Below are 14,070 nucleotides of genomic sequence, written 5' to 3' on the forward strand. Positions count from 1 at the left end.
TTCAAGATTTAACTGTATCCACCAAAAAAATCATGATCAGGTTGCATTACTTGAAGCAGCATTTAAAACAGTCATTGAAATTATCACAAGTAAATTTGAGAATTATCTGCATAGTAATAACCCACTCAATAGTAACCATCATGGAATCAAAATGGAAAGATACTGCCTGACCTACTTTGATTATTTTTCAACAAACTAAATTGCTAGTGCACTGGAAAGCCTTAATAGATGGTATACCTGGACTGCTAAAGACATTTAACAAAGTTCCACACAAAAGGATCAAAGCCGAAGGGATTCTAAGGACAAGACAGAAGAAGGCAACTAAAGCTATAGAGAGCTCTGGTCAGATCACAGCTTGAATTTATGTTTAGTTCTAGTTATCAAGACACAGGGGAGACACTTAAACACAAGATAGTACAGAAAAAAGACATACAGCTGATTCCGAACTTTAAACATCCGAGTTATGAAGAAAGGCAGGATAAACTCGGATTTGCAGCCTTGAAAGGAAGTGATTGAGAGGTGAACTTTTGGGAATATATGAATAAACATGCCATTGTTACAGATTTCACATCTCCACTAGATATTCTCTCAGGTTCAGCATCATTGATCTCGCCAATAATTGACTCCACCTCTTTATATTCAGGAGTTTGCCTAATCAAAACCAAGGTGAGTAAATAGAGTTAAGATTCAGATCAGCTATGATCTAATTGAATGGCGAAATAGGCTTAAGTGGCTAAATCAGCATTGTGGTTACTTCCCAGTATCTAGTCATATGATGGTGTGTCCTGGGCCTGCAGTGATTGAAAAAAAACCTTTCTGAGCACTGTAATCTCACATATGCCACAATATGTATTTTTCCTATCCAATTACTAAATACCAGTTTTTTGACTAGCATTCTCAGTAAATGTAATTAGGCCAATAATTAAGAAGGGAGCTTTCTCTCCCTTAGGTCTGGCTTCCTTATCAAAACTCACAGACTGTTTTTCCTGATCCGTATTTCTTTATGTTGTCCTTAGTTGAAGAGGAAGTCAATGATTTGCTCTATGATCTTCCCCCAGTTCCCTGTTTCTGGGGATTGGCCAATCAAGCTTCCAATCAACAGAAAATACCAGAAGCTGCAAACTTAAGGTTTAGACAATGCTACTTCCTATCTTTGAAAAAAGAATAGCACTTTTCACAACCTCAGCATGTCCTGAAGTGCTTTCCAGCCAATGAAGTACCTTTGAAGTACTGCAGGAAACCTGGCAGCCAATTTTGCACACAGCAAACTCCCACAAAAAGCACTGTGATAATGACCAGATAATCTGTTTTTTTAGTGACATTGTCCAGGATGCCTAGCAGAACTCCTCTGTTTTTCTTTGAATCGTGTCGTGAGATCTTTTAAGTCCATCTGAGAGGGCAGACAGGGCCTTGGTTTAATGATTCATCCAAAAGACAGCATCTCCAACAGCACAGTACTCCCTTGGAGTGGCAGCCTAGATTTGTGCTTAAGTTTCTGGAATGGGATTTGAATTCCTAACCTTCTGACTCAGAAGCTTGAGTGCTACCCTTGGGCCATGACTGACCCTTTTAGGCAGTTAGTGATACACAGTTTTTGTGCATAGATAGCTATGGAAACATACATTTTTCTATGTATAGTCAAAGGCACATACACTCCTTGCATATAAATAACCATGTATAGTCTTTGTATACGGGCAGTTATTGTTACATAGTTTTTGTACATGAGTAACTATTTCCTTTGTATATAGTAAAATGATTCATTTCATGGTTGTGGTTGGTGGAGGTCAATCATCTGAACTCCAGGACATCACTGCAGGAGTTCCTCAGGGTAGTGTCCTAGGCCCAACCATCTTCAGCTGTTTCATCATTGACCTTCCTTCAATCATAAGGTCTGAAGTGGGGATGTTCGCTGATGATTGCACAATGTTCAGCACCATTCGTGATTCCTCAGATACTGAAGCAGTCCGTGTAGAAATGCAGCAAGACCTGGACAATATCCAGACTTGGCTGATAAGTGGCAAATTACATTCGCGCCACACAAGTGCCAGGCAATGACCATCGCCAACAAGAGAAAATCTAACCATCTCCCCTTGACATTCAACAGCATTACCATCGCTGAATCCCCCACTATCAACATCCTAGGGGCTACCATTGAACAGAAACTGAACTGGAGTAGCCATATAAATACCGTGGCTACAAGAGCGGGTCAGAGGCTAGGAATCCTGAGGCGAGTAACTCACCTCCTGACTCCCCAAAGCCTGTCCATCATCTACAAGGCACAAATCAGGAGTGTGATGGAATACTCTCCACTTGCCTGGATGGGTGCAGCTCCAACAACACTCAAGAAGCTCGACACCATCCAGGACAAAGCAGCCCGCTTGATTGGCACCCCATCTACAAACATTCACTCCCTCCATCACCGACGCATAGTAGCAGCAGTGTGTACCATCTACAAGATGCACTGCAGCAATGCACCAAGGCTCCTTAGACAGCTCCTTCCAAACCCACGACCTCTACCAACTAGAAGGACAAGGGCAGCAAATACATGGGAACACCACCACCTGCAAGTTCCCCTCCAAGTCACACACCATCCTGACTTGGAACTATATCGCCGTTCCTTCACCGTCGCTGGGTCAAAATCCTGTAACTCCCTTCCTAACAGCACTGTGGGTCTACCTACCCCAAATGGACTGCAGCGGTTCAAGAAGGCAGCTCACCACCACCTTCTCAAGGGCAATTAAGGGATGGGCAATAAATGCTGGCCTAGCCAGTGACGCCCACATCCCACGAATGAATAAAAAAAATGCATCTCCGACCATGATTTCGGAGCCATTCATCCTTCTAACTGTCCGAATGTCTTTAATATATTATTAGGCTCATGTCTCTTATCCTGGATGCTGCCGTGTTTCGTTGTCCGACGGCTAAGCCCATTCTGTATAACCTCCCTCACCACCGCCCCACCCGCCTTCATATGTGGCTCTCAGGCGCCCCCTCTTTATTGACACCTCCCCCCGTAGTCCTGTAAATTAGTGTAGCTTTATTTAACTAAAGGCAGCCTCCTTCCATGCAATACTTAGCGTAAAGGGAACGGTGTGGGTGAATCTGTCGGTCGATCTCTCTGAAATGCAAGAATGAATAAATATGACCACATTCCGCATTTCAGCGAGAGTCTGTGTTTCAGACTGCAGCCAGACAGGGAAACTCTGCCAAAGCGCTGGAGGGAAGTGAAATCGCTTTTTAAAAATATTGTGGCGTCAGCGCTTAGGACCTAAAAAGTTCAAGTGTGCGAAGAAAGCAACGGTGTTTGTTGCAGAAAAGCAACTGAAGACAGACTGCAGACCCATTTCATTGGCAACTTCTGGCGTCCTGTTGCTGAGCAACGGCTGTAATTTGCAAGCAGTCCCGGGTCGGTGAGAGTGGGAGCTGTCAATCAAACCAGGAGTCCTCTCACTCTGCTCTCTCCGCCCTGATTCGGGTTCCCTTTGTGCACGCGTTACATCTTCAGTTGCAGTAAACATTCAGCTTGGCCGCTTTGTAACTTTTGAAATGGCTTCTGCACAACATTGGGAAGGACGACGGAGACAGTGGATTATGGATAAAAAAGTCAAGGCGTACCAGGTGTGGCTTTTTTGTAAATCAAAATGCTCATTGCGAAGTGTCATCTCGACAAACACCTGCAATGAACAAACAGATTAATACTAACGATAGCCAGGAGGAAAGGGCTCTTTTGATTGTATTAGCAAAGTCAGTCCATATGTGATCCCAGTCTTTCATTGCTAAATTGCTGGTTCCTTGCTGTGTTATGGTTACAAGGTCGCCCTCCAATACCTGACCTACACTGGACATGTTTGAGCATAGCTTATATCAGCTGGTTATTGTACTGCAAGCGCCATTAAAACTCTAGTCAGATTCTGTGCTAAGTCATTGTGCACAGCACAGCAGCTTTCAGCTGCATTCAAGATTTGTTGTTAAAAGGTGCAAGTACTGGAAGTACAAAGCAGGTCCATCAACATCTAAAGGGTTAAAGTAAAGGGACTTGCACATATACTTAAAAGTTCTGACCAAATATCAACACCATTGTGTGGACGCTGGCATGGACCATTTGGGCCGAATGGCTTGTTTCTGTGCTGTTCATTCTCTATAATTCTATTATTATTTAAGGTGCTGGCTGACTTTGCTTGTGTTTCCTGCATCTTTCCATTTCTTCCAAGAATGGGGAAAACTAGCTGATTGTGTTGTTTACCTTTGTAACCTTGGGACGCTGCCCTACCGCCTCCCCATCATATCTGACTTAACACACATCAAGCCGAACATTGTCACAATCCGTGTGGCTCAGCTCCTCATTGGGAGAACCCCAGTTACCATGTGTTGGTTATTGCAATTGCGAACCTCTTCATAGCTGTTTAGGTAAAAGTTTTTTTTTTGATATATTGCACTGAGAGCCATGTTAGTGATGATGGCTCTTGGGTCTCAGAGACGAAGCTGCAATCAAAAGTCATTTGTTAAAGCTGGTGGCTGACAGACTTGCTTACCACCAGCCTTAGTGAATCCTGGCGAGCTTTTGCTCAGTTTGCAGCAGATGTGCAAGACCTGCGTGCCAAAAGCTCCCACTACAAGAATAGTGTCATGCAGACCCCCACCTGCCAAGAATGAGGCATATTAATTACATCATATGAACATTGATTTTAAACTGTTGCTGGACTGAAGAAATGACTTGTTAAAGAGATCACCAGACCTTTGACTGGAGGACATTTGCATACTAAGAATCGGTGCTTGTGGAGACAAAGGACTACACCCTGGGCCAATTAACCCAAATGGTATTTTGATCACCAGACATTGAAGGTGTAAGGAAGCACATTCCAGGGATTGCTAAAATGATACAATCCACAAACACAGGAGTGGTTAAGCCGTTTAGTCACAGGACTAACCTGCTGGCCAACTTGCCTTTTTGAATTGTGCCACACACAAAGGAACAGAAGGCAGTTTGCAACTGAAGCTGGAATTAGGAAGCCTCTCTCCTGGCTGTCTTTCTTTCTCGCTTTCTCCCAAGCCACCAGACCCACAGAAGACATGTAAACCTCAAGAGAGAAAAGACTCTGACATTGAAACAAGTTGAAGCGTGAACTAGGCCCCAACGAACAACAGGACTTAACGGCAACCAAAGACTCCACATTGAACTCAAAGGACTGTAATTATAACCCAGCCCTTGTCTCAAAAATTTCCCCTTTATTCTTTTCTACTTTTTCTGTCTCTGCGTGTGTTTATCGTGTGTGCATGCTAGTGTGGTTGCGTTGCATATTCGTAGTCGTTAAACTCTAATCCAGTTAAGATTAATAAACTTACACCTTGTTTAAATGTAAGGAAACCTGTCTGAATTATTTGCCTTACAATTGGAGCAATGAAAAAGGATTCACTAAGGGGGAGCTAAAAACATGGTATTTCTAAAATTAAACCCTGTTACTGTTAATCCAGGCAAAGGCTGAGAGGGAACCCCTAGACCCTTTCTCACCTGATTGTAACAATAGTCTTAGTGCAATATAGCAGTACCTACAGTTATTTGTTATAGAGTATGCAGGAACAGGCAGCTTATCTGTATGCATTCTCTTCTGAGAAGTGTGGCTGGTCTTCCGCAGGCCCTAAATGCAGCAACATGCATAATGAGACATTAGCATTAAGCTGACTCCAGAGTCTTCAATACCACCCACAGCTGCCCTTGTCCCTCACCAATGTAAACTATATTCTCCAGGACTGGTTTCTGTTATCCTTTTATATGTGGTTCATATTATCTAGAGTTCATAAAAGCACACCAGTTCATGTTGACAAGATGTTTGACTTCTCATAGGCCATAGTCATAAAATTTGACTTCATTGTTACTGTTTCAGGATGAGCTTATGCAAAGGAAACAGTCTAACCCTTCAGATCAACCAATGATAAGCAAAGGTACAAATACAGTGGCGTATATCTTGTAAATACTTTAAGACAATTTGTCCTTACGTTAGCTCTGCTGGTTTTGTTACCTTCTCCTCTGGTGAATGCTACTCACAACTCCCCTGTCTTGTTCCTCCTAAGTTCCAACACTGCAATCATACACCATCTTCTTGCTTCATCCTCAGTGTCAAAATCAAGACACATTACTACTATATCTTATTCTTTTTCAGGACAACAGAACTATAGAATTCCTTATATATCTCAGTTTTTCCTTCCTCCTAGAATATACATATTTTAAAAACTCAAGCACGGGTCACCCATTCACTACTTGACTTAACTTGTCTTCTTTCCATTTCTGTCCCATTGGCATTGACTTTTAACCTACTTTCATTCATTTCTTTTAAAACAAACCCTCTCTGGTTTGTTATTTTCAGTTTTATGTTGCCATTCTGCCCATTCTATCCTGTCCCTAGTCCAGGAGCACTGTTCCTCACTGAGCATGTTTTGTGCGTTTGTTTCAGTGGTCTGACAGTAGCAAACTCTATGGCTGGGATACAGGTGTCGAGTCCTAGTGGCTGCTTTCTCCATGTATCTCTGAATTAGTTCTGCTGTCAGACTAAGGGTTGAGATGCTTTCTGAGTCAATTCAGAGGTTGGGAGGTCATTGGGTTTATTATACAAAATGGAGGTCAAATTTGGTCCAGATTTACAAACAAATGTGACCTTTTTTTAATAGTAAACAAGATATAACAGGAGCAACCTTACTGTGTGACATCCACTGAACACACTAATGAATTAAATTGTGAGTTTGACCTTCCCCAATAGTTTAATGGATAAATGCACCATGTGATGTTATACTAATCACTGCAGATGAGAAGGTCCTAAGGTTCATTGTCAACTCTGTGCTGACCTGGCTGAACTGAACCAACACATCAGGTGGAACCTTAGAGCCTCTGTGCCATGGAGTTGTGGGGGGGGGGGGGTAATCAGTTAGTGCTGCTATTCCTGATCTTCATCAGTGGTGAAAAGTGTATGTGTGGACATCGGGTAAGGTTATGATCAGGGGGTGATGTCCCCAAAGTCGAACATCCTGCCAATATTTCCTATTCATATTCATACATCAAAAATGGCCACTTAGGTGAGGTGCCAAGGGGCTGCAGTACTTTTGGAACCTCATTGAATTATGAGTCAGCGCTGGCAGGAGAGGAGGAAGAAATGGTAAACTTTCAATGTGTCACTGATATGAATGCAAAAGTACATTTACTGAGATTTTCTCTTTTCTTGGAAGCTGCACAGCTTGAAATTTCAACTGGAGATCAGACCCCTGGTTACAAACCCTTTAGAAGATACACAGTAAGTGTTCTCATAGTTATGATTTTGTATATCTCACAGAAACAGAACATTCAACTCTATGTTCCTTTTTTAAAAAGAGCATTCAAAGCTACGTTTGATACAGTAAGTAAATAAAGATATACAATCATTTAGCATCCAAACTGTTTTATAGAGAAATTTAATAGGAAACCATTCTGTGCAGCTGATATTGTTTTTTTCATGTGCCTCTACATCACTCTGCTCAAGATATTAGTCCTCAGCCAGTAGACTGGCTGGTTCCAATGGCTTTAAAATTGTTTTGCAACAAATTTCCTCCAGTTTACTGCCGCCCCCACCAGGGAAGCATTTTCTAGTGCATCACAGCCATGATTGGTACTTTGCTATAGAGGCAATGGCTGGCATGCACCTATATCCTGGCAAGTTGTGTGATGCAGCGCACTGCTATACCATTGAACTGCCTTCAATTATTTATTTCTAAAAAGTCAAGTTACCTTTTTTCCTCTTGTATCAAAATAACAGAAGCAGCAATCATCCATGATTAATGTATTTCCTAATGAGAGTGTACATTCTGCAGCTACACATTTAACCTGCAGACTGTTTTAGTATGGTAGTGTGTAAGTACTTAAAACACAGGCTCCATGTCACAACTTTGAATCATGTTAAAAGCTGTGTTATATATGTGGTTCAGACAGGTATAAAAACTAGACTTTCTGGGATTTCATTTGGAACAATCAGACTTAGTGACTTAAGAAAAAAAACATAAAGTGCTGGAAATACTTGGCAGGTCTGGCAGCATCCGTGGAGAGAGAAAGAGTTAACGTTTCAGGGCTGTGACCTTTTATCTTTATTACAGTACTTTAAAAACTTTATTAACACATATCTATATGTGTGTGTGGATCCTCGGATGGTCCAGTGAGCTTCTTCATTGAGTACCTGAGTCATAAAGACTAGGAAGATCCAGACCTGATCGATGCTGAATTAGCTGATCTCAGCTAGGGCAGAACTCTGGGAATTGACTTAACACTCTTGGATTAGAGAGGGGAAAATTGGACATGATTCCTTCTCCTGTTCACCATGTAGCAACCCCTACTGAAGTAGATATGTTGAGTTAGGGCAGAACCTGATTCAGTGTGATGACCACACAATCAAATAGCCTACAGGAACTCTCATAAATACATGAGGGCACCTGAGGCTTATGAAACTATTTCCCAGCAAGGAGTCTATGCCTTGAGTGACAGGCAGTGATTTAGAGAAAAAAATGGGGTTGAATATTAAAGAAAAACCTTGTCAAATGTGGGATGTGTGTGCTAAATAAGAAAGCATTCATATGTGGCAGATACATATTTACATCCAACACAGGTGATAGGTCACCACTGAAGCGACATCAGTGAACAAGTGGCCATGCCATGTATGGTTAAAAAATAGGTTCAAAACTTCTTTTATTAGTACTGAATGGCAGTGATATATTTTAAGCAGGGAGTTTTTAAACTTGTCACATATGCCACTAAGGGATCGCGGTGCACTCTAGTCAGTATGTGGTGTAAGGTATGCCTGGTGAATTATTTATAAACAGTGTAGGTTTATGTGGGAAATTTATAGTTACTAATGCTTATTCACCCAGCAACTTGCGCATCTTTTTCGCTTCAGGTTTCTGCCCAACACTTTTACCTTAATTTCACAGCAAAAAGCCAGTTTCTATCCAGACCCAGTTTCCATGAACTGAAATTTGCTCCCTTCCGTGTCATGAATGGGAAACCCTTCCATGGGACTAACAGTTATCCTTTTACCACTGGACTATGCATCAGAAAAATCAGGGTAGAAGGGTTATTGTTCATCTTCACATTCATGTCATGCATGGGAATGCACATTTCGGTTCATTGTTGACAAGGGCCTGCTATGGAATTGCCTTTTTGCTATGAATCTGTATCAAGAGTGTTGAGAGAGAGCCAGAATAAAATATATTACATTTTTTAAAAAGCTCACTAAATATGTTAAGCATTAAAGCGAGAGCCTCCACATTAAGTGCTTGCTTGTTGATCACAAATGCCATTATGGTTTTAATATGCCCTTTTCTCTGTTCCTTTTTGTGCTTCAGTCCACAGACTATAATCAACAATGGTAAAGCATTGAAGCATCAGGAACCATAACCTCAAAATAATGAAGAAACTGACAAAAGTTCTGTTTTAACAATATGTTTTAAATGAACAGTACTAGAAAGTAAAATGGTACAGATTGTTACTTTCGGCTTGTTGAAAACATCAAGTACCAGTCTGAAAAGCTCAAGTTAATAAAATCTTTCCAACATCATTCATTATTTGTCAACCCCTAACACAATGCTGGTTCCCTTTCCTTTTCAATTACTTTGGGCTCTGCTGCCAGAACTATTTTTGTGTAATTATGAAGGTTATTTATATCTGCCTTTCCTGTATGAGCCCTTTTAAACAAGTTTAGGTGGCTTTTAGCAACATATTTCAGAAAGTATTTTCCTTCCTCTTGATCTGCCCCTGTGTAGCACACACTATTCCCAGGTTTGGTCAACCACAAATCTCTCAAACTAACAGAAATAAGAGCAGATGCTGCAACTCTGAAATGAGAACAGAAAGTGGCAGAAATACTCAGCAGCATCTGGGGAGAGAAAGAGAGTTAAGGTTTCAGGTCTGTGACCTTTCATCTGGCACGTTCTGTTCTCAAACTAACAGTTTGGATTCGCTTGAAAATGATCCTGATTGACTTCTGGGTTGGAATCACCGTTGCAATGTTATTAGTTAAGATTGCATTAACATATCTATATGAAACAGATAAACTTCTATTAGAATCTAACCATCTCCCCTTACCATCGATGAAACCCCTACCATCGATGAATCCCCCACTATCAATACCCTGGGGGTTCCCATTGACCAGAAACTGAACTGGACCAGCCATATAAATACTGTGGCTACAAGAGCAGGCCAGAGGTTGTGAATTCACCATCTACAAGGCACAAGTCAGGAGTCTGATGGAATACTGTCCACTTGCCTGGATGAGTGCAGCTCCAACAACACTCAGGAAGCTTGACACCATCCAGGACAAAGCACCCCATCTACCACCTTCAACATTCACTCCCTCCATCACCGATGCACAGTGGCAGCAGTGTGTACCACATACAAGATGCACTGCAGCAACTCACCAAGGCTCCTTCGACAGCACCTACTAAACCCACAACCTGTAACACCTAGAAGGACAAGGGCAGCAGATGCATGGGAACACCACTAGCTGCAGGTTTCCTTTCAAGCCACACACCATCCTGACTTGGAACTATAATCGCCATTCCTTCACTGTTGCCGGATCAAAATCTTGGAACACCCTCTCTAACAGCACTGTGAATGTACCCACACTAGATGGACTGCAGCGGTTCAAGAAGGCAGCTCACCACCACCTTTTGCAGGACAGTTAAGGAAGGGCAACAAATGCTGGCTCTGCCAGTGACGCCCACATCCCATGAAACAAATTTTAAAAAAGCAAAGTAACTTCATCCAAACATATTAGCATGTTTGTTCCCAATATTCCACAGCACTGTTTCAAGACATTGCTCTTCATTTATTTCTTTCCCTTAATGTGATTTGCCTGCTTTTCACAGAATGGCTGAGATTGGGAGTTTACCAGTGAGGAATTGTGCTTACAAGTCCAAGTTGTGCAACATGGTATAGTACATTGTTTGCTACTTATTAAATAATGTTGGTGTTAGATGCTAGCAGCTCAATTAGGAAGACTTTAATTTATATCATAGTACCATGATTTTTAAACAGATTACATAGCTCTCATTTAAAGAGGAACTGTGCTGTAAGCATGTGCTGTCAGAGTATTAAGCAAGATATAGGCACCCTTATTGATGGTGCATTATTCTCTGTAGTTTCCAAATTTTAGGCTTTAGTCAGAGCTCACCAAGGGAGTAGCAAGTTGTGTACAATTGCCTTGGTGGTGTATTGAAGTTCTACTCCAGAAACAGTGTGAATTGAGACAGTAACTGTGTGTAGCATTCCCCAGTTGGGCATCATGAAGAGGAACATTCTATCAGTGCTGAGTTCTAATCAAATGCATCACACAAAAAGTGCCAGAATAGGCAGATGCAACCCAGATGTATTGCTATTATCATCGGAGATCTAATTAGATCTGCTGTCATAACTCCAGGTGAAGGTTAACATTAAATTATTCACAGTTCAAAAAATGTAGCTCCGACTCAACTGGGATGTTAGATCACTGTAATGACACCCCCTGTAGCACCATCATGTCTCCCAACTGCTGCCTGTATCTATGATCTCCATGTTTGAATCCCTTCGATCAGGTTTCTGCCCTGCCATAGTACTGAAACCGCTCTTACTGAAGTCATAAATGACATCCTATGTGACAAAGGTAAACGATCCCCCCCCATCCTCCTTGACCTGTGTTACGACCAAGGTGGGAGAAATGCACTGTTAATTCAGTCCCACTACTACACAGGTCATAGCATATCAAATAAAGTTTCCCACCTACTGAAGAATAGCCAAATTAAACATTTTAATTGTCCCCCAGAATAAAGCACACCAAAACAGGTTTCTTTAAACAACATTAACTATTTATTAGAAAAGAAATAATAATTCTTAACTACTGAGATAAATCTATATATATGAAAAACTCCTTATTTTCTCAACCCTCATGCACCAACACATTTTTTTTTTTAAAAACAGTTAACCGGGGAAAAGGATTTTTGGTTTACAGCTGTCTCTTAGGTATAAAAATGAAAAAATAAAATGATTGAGTTCATCACATTCTGGTAGGATGTTTTCAGTACAGTGAGGTGTCCCAGAGTCGAATAGTCAGATGCCACTCGAAGTCTCTCCAGGTGAGGTTGATGAACAGTATATGATGGGTAGGCATTCAAGGCAATTTGTCTACAGCAGTCATCACACAGGTCTTTCAGTAGGGGTGCAGCAACCGGTCTGCTCAGGACTCATAGCAGCAACACAGCAGTAATGCAGCAGTAGAAGCTTTGTTCAGGTTCCAGGATTTCCCAAAACACAGGAGGCAATAGGAATGCTTCAGAGACTGGAGACAATAGGAAATGCCACCTTTCAAATGCAGGATTTCTTTTTTTCAAGAGATGCACTTCTCCTTCACAGCGAGAGGTCTTTTTCTCTAGGTTCCAGGCAGGTCAGATCTAAGTTTCAAAAATGCCTGCTCTTTGTCCAACTCATTGGTTTTTAAAAGTCCAAAGTGAAAAAAAAACTTCCTGAACATGATTACATGTCCAGACACAATGTCTCCTCTGTCACTCAAAGGAGGTCAAAACCCCTTGCTGTTCCCTTGAAACTGCTTGCTTCTCCAATTCTTGCATACAAAGTCGACATCCAAAAAATTCCACCTATTTGTAGGTGTTCAAGTTGACTGAAAATCCTTTATTCAGTTTTTAAAACACACAGAAGTCTAAGATTTTAGCATAAAAATAAAACCTTTTGTAACACCTATCTGCAAACCTTTAACATGATTGACCACCCCATCCTCCATCAATGGGACCGCATTCACCTGGTTCCATTCTTATCTATCGAATCATAGACAGAGTATCACCTGTAATGGCTGTTCTTCCTGCTCCCACACTGTTACCTCTGGTGCCCTCCCAAAGGATCTATCCATGTCCCCCTATTTCTCATCTACATACTGCCCCTTGGTGACAGCATCTGAAAACAGTTTTCACATGTACTCTGATGACACCCAGCCCTACCTCAGCATCAGCTCCCCTCACTCCTCCTTTGTTGCTAAATTATCAGACTGCTTGTTCAACATCCTATACGGGATAAGCAGAAATTTCCTCCAATTAAATATTGCAAAGACCAAAGCCATTATCTTCACTCTCCACCACAAGCTCTTCCCTAGCTACTGACTCCATCCCTCTCCATGGCAACTGAGGCTGAACCAGACTGTTCGCAAACTTGGTGTCACATGTGACCCCCGAAATAAGCTTTCAACCATACATCTACACCATCACTAAGACTGTCTATTTCCAGCTATAACATTGCCCAACTCAGCCCGTCTCAGTTCATCTGCTGCTAAAATCCTCATCAATGCCTTTGTTACCTCTACTATTCCAATTCTCTCCTGACCCATCTCTCACATTCTACCCTCTGTAAACATGAGGTCATCCAAACACATGCCCATGTCCTTACTCGCACCAAGTCCTGTACACCCATTGCCTCTGTGCTCGCTGACCTACACTGGTTCCCGGTTAAGTAATGCCCCAATTTAAAAATTCTCATCCTTGTTTTCAAATCCCTCCATGGCTTCATCCCTTCCTATCTCTGTAATCTTGAGTCCCATACCCCTCAGATATATGAGCTCTTTTAATTCTGGCTTCTTGAGCACCCCTGGTTTTAATTGCTCCACCATTGGTTGAAGGGTTGAGAACCAGAGGACACCAATTTAAGGTGATTTGCAAATGAACTAGAGACAACACAAGGAAAAACTTTTTTACGCAGCGAGTGGTTAGGAATGCACTGCCTGAGAGGGGGTGGAGGTAAATTTAATTGTGACTTTCAAAAGGGAATTGGATAATTATCTGAAGAGCAGATTTGCAGGGTTATGGGGGAAAGGCAGTGGAGTGGGACTGAGTAGCTCTTACTTTGAAATAAAGGACTGAATGGCCTCTTGTGCTGCAACCATACTATGATACCTTTTGTGGCTATGCCTTCAACTGCCTAGACCCTAAGCTCTGGAATTCCCTCCCTAAACTTCTCTGCCTCTTTATCTCTATTTCCTCATTTAAGACACTCCTTGAAACCCCTACCCACTTTGGCCAAGCTTT

General features: G+C 41.7%; 1 long non-coding RNA gene across 1 annotated transcript; it reads left to right on the forward strand.

Moving 5' to 3' along the window:
• Positions 1-3,185: 3,185 nt before the first annotated feature.
• On the forward strand, positions 3,186-9,575 carry LOC137347937 (uncharacterized). The gene is made up of 3 exons (XR_010969045.1): positions 3,186-3,618; positions 7,216-7,280; positions 9,355-9,575. It is a non-coding gene; the product is annotated as an uncharacterized lncRNA (long non-coding RNA).
• The last annotated feature ends 4,495 nt before the right edge of the window (positions 9,576-14,070 follow it).

Source organism: Heterodontus francisci, chromosome 33, assembly GCF_036365525.1.
Source record: "Heterodontus francisci isolate sHetFra1 chromosome 33, sHetFra1.hap1, whole genome shotgun sequence".
NCBI lineage: Eukaryota > Metazoa > Chordata > Chondrichthyes > Heterodontiformes > Heterodontidae > Heterodontus > Heterodontus francisci.